Source organism: Ranitomeya variabilis, chromosome 5 (assembly GCF_051348905.1).
Source record: "Ranitomeya variabilis isolate aRanVar5 chromosome 5, aRanVar5.hap1, whole genome shotgun sequence".
In the NCBI taxonomy this organism is placed as follows: Eukaryota; Metazoa; Chordata; class Amphibia; order Anura; family Dendrobatidae; genus Ranitomeya; species Ranitomeya variabilis.
In genome coordinates this window covers 560,543,536-560,546,698 of record NC_135236.1, presented here as the reverse complement: position 1 = coordinate 560,546,698, position 3,163 = coordinate 560,543,536, and the positions used below count along the sequence as shown (strand labels likewise).

The 3,163-nt window shown below is 42.4% G+C and overlaps 1 pseudogene; it reads right to left on the bottom strand.

Annotated features, from left to right (window-relative positions):
• Nucleotides 1–1,906: 1,906 nt before the first annotated feature.
• LOC143775104 (E3 ubiquitin-protein ligase rififylin pseudogene) lies at nucleotides 1,907–2,718 on the bottom strand (annotated as a pseudogene).
• Between the last annotated feature and the right edge of the window lie 445 nt (nucleotides 2,719–3,163).

Sequence of the window (3,163 nt, the reverse complement as noted above, 5' to 3'; positions counted from 1 at the left end):
GTCCAAATCCTGGCTTTCCCAATTGTATCCATTGGTCTCAGGTGACCGGTGGGTCCAAATCCTGACTACTCCAAATGTATCCATGAGTTCAGTGATGGTCAGTGGAGTAGAACTGTATTCTTTCATCCAGGGCCTTGGTCCCTTAAGCTGGGATTCTGTAGAATGTCAAATCTGTGTCCCTCAAGATGGAGCCATGATCTGGCAGCTTTCCTGTAAAGTTTTCCTGACTGTGGTCTTGTAAAGAGTCTCTGGTTCTTTGGATCTTTGGATTTCCTGGCTCTCAGGATGTCTGAAGGTATATATGTTACAGAGGCGCATATCCTCTTTTTATAGTTCACAACTGTTGTCCTTCAAGCCAGCATCCAGAGGTGAAGAAGAAAAAGATGTGGTGAGGTTGGCTTGCACTGTTTAATTATTTAATCAATTTGTATAGGTTTTACTCCTTTGCTTTGCAAGTCAACAAGCTAGCTGGCCTGGACAATGTGCAACTAACATATCAGCAAACATCATTGATCAGTGACCCTGCATTCCTGTTTTGCAAAGATAACAGTACAATAAACTGTAGGAGCTGATATAAGAGGTAAATAACAACCATTCGACCACTTGCAAATAGCAATTTAACCTACAAGAAAAGACCCCACAACAGCATCAAAAGAACTGCAGGCCTCACTTGCCTCAATTAAGGTCAGTGCTCAGGACTCCACCATAAGAGAGACTGGGCAAAAATGGCCTGCATGGCAGAGTTCCAAGACGAAAACCACTGCTGAGTAATAAGAACATAAAGGCTGGTCTGAGGTTTGCCAGAAAACATCTTGATGATCCCCAATACTTTTGGGAGAATACTCTGTGGACTGACTAGACAAAAGTTGAACTTTTTGGAAGGTGTATGTCCCATTAAAACTGGCATAGACGTAATACAGCATTTCAGATAAGAAACATCATACCAACATTAAAACCAGAGTATCAGGTTCTTTGCATCTTTAGATCTCTTGGCGCTCTGGATGTCTGAAGGTATATATGCTGCAGAGGCAGATATTCTCTTTTCATATTTCACAATTGTCCTACAAGCCAGCATCCAAAGGTCAAGAAGAAGATGTGATGAGGTTGACTCGCATTATTTGACTATTTAATCAATTTGCATAGTTTTCACTCCTCTGTTTTGCAAGTGAACAAGCTAGCTGGCCTGAACAATGTGTAATAAACATTTCAGCAAATATTATTGTTCAGTGACCCTGCATCAGTGTTTTGCAAAGATAGAGGCACAAAAAACTGTAGGAACTCATATAAGAGGCAAAAAACAACCATTCATTCATTTACAAATATCAATTTAACCTATAAGAAGAGTCAACATTTCAGACTCTTGACCAACAGGAAAGAAACACAGAAATTAAAAAATCAACATAAAGGTAACAGTCTATTCCTCCTGGCTTACTGAAAATAGACATCTGGTTAATTAAGATAAAATGCTGTGTCTTCACATCCCATAAACTTGGATCTGTATCTCTTATTCCTTTCCACAACAGCGCAGATTAACCTGCTGCTTACATTTTTATTTCTTTCAATTATATTGTGTGTCTGCAACAGCTTTTAAACTTTGTCAGAGGTGGTGTGCATGCAACCGCATCAGGTGAGCACTACTGTGCATGTTCGTTACTTACAGTTTTAATAAGATAAGACCCTATTTGCACTTTCAATTCCTTCCACCATTTGTCTCCCTAAGATTCTATGTCAAGACCTAAATAATGGTGTGACCTTAAAAGGAGCTTCATGATGCCTTAATTGTACTTAGATTCAGGAGGGGGAAAAGACATTCCAAAATGACGTTTCCACATATGCTGGTGCTTTGTTAACTCTTGTTTCGTCCAGTATTTGATATAGCATATATTATAACTCAGGTTCTCCTGAGTCAAGATCGGAAGACGTGTACAGCCCTGACTACATACCGTCAACAAATAGGGCATTCACTCATACACAGGCCGCACTTTGTGCAGGTCACCATGTGACCACATTCTAGAAGTACACAGTCGATGGGGGAGTCCATGCAGACCTTGCATAAGGTTTTCATCAGCGGCAGGGCTGCACTTGCCTTCTTCTCCCATGGTAGCTTTCAGTTGATCTTTTTGGTCATGATAAAATCTGGTTACTTGTTCCATTAATTACCACTTTTCACAGCAACCCTTGTAATTTACAAAGTTTCTGGCTAAAATCTCCTTCAGCTGACGCAAAGACAAAGATTCAATGTTGTTCAGGCTGCTGATATCAGAGAGCCAGGCTCTCCTTCTTACAGGCATGAGCAGCTCTTCTGAGTCCGTGGACTTGTCCTCATCTTCAGGCGGGTCATTTGTCACTACTTGCAGTTGGTCTTCTGCTGTTGAAGATAACTTTTGGTTTGGTATTCGAAATGTCTTGATTTGTCTGCATTTCCATTGAACCAGTCATTTGGCTGTTCTTATTGGATGGAAACGATGGAATATTCGTCACGTCTGGATAGGAAGCAGGCCTTAGAGTCAATACAAGCTGCACCAGGTCTTCTTTCTCCCGACACAAGTCTGTGGGTACATATTTCATCGATAAATAGTCCTGAAGATCCTTTACTTTGAGTTTGAGTAACTCCTTTCAGGTGAAAGAAGTGGAGTGCATCCTCCGGCACAGCTCACAAAGGCCGCTGTGTAACTGTGCTACACAGGTTGTTTCTGACACTGGAGGAGATGTTTTCATTGGGGCAATTTTTTTATTTTTATTTATTTTACTCATTTACATAGCGCCATTAGTTCCACAGCGCTTTACATACATTATTACCACTGTCCCCACTGGGGCTCACAATCTAGAAACCCTATCAGTATGGCTTTGGAATGTGAAAGGAAACTGGAAAACCTGGAGGAAACCCACGCAAACACGGGGAGAACATACAAACTCCTTGTAGATGTTGTCCTTGGTGGGATTTGAACCCAGGACCCCAGCGCTGCAAGGCTGCAGTGCTAACCACTGAGCCACCGTGCATTCTGGGAGACCCCTTCAGCCTCAGCATCGATGCAGAACCAGTTACAGCAAGCAGCCCACATAATCACACCTGAGTAGATGCCAGGGGCACAGGAGCCGTCACTGTCCCTGCCCGGAGTGCTACCACTCACACATCCATACAGGTCCCAGCAGCGGCATGTTC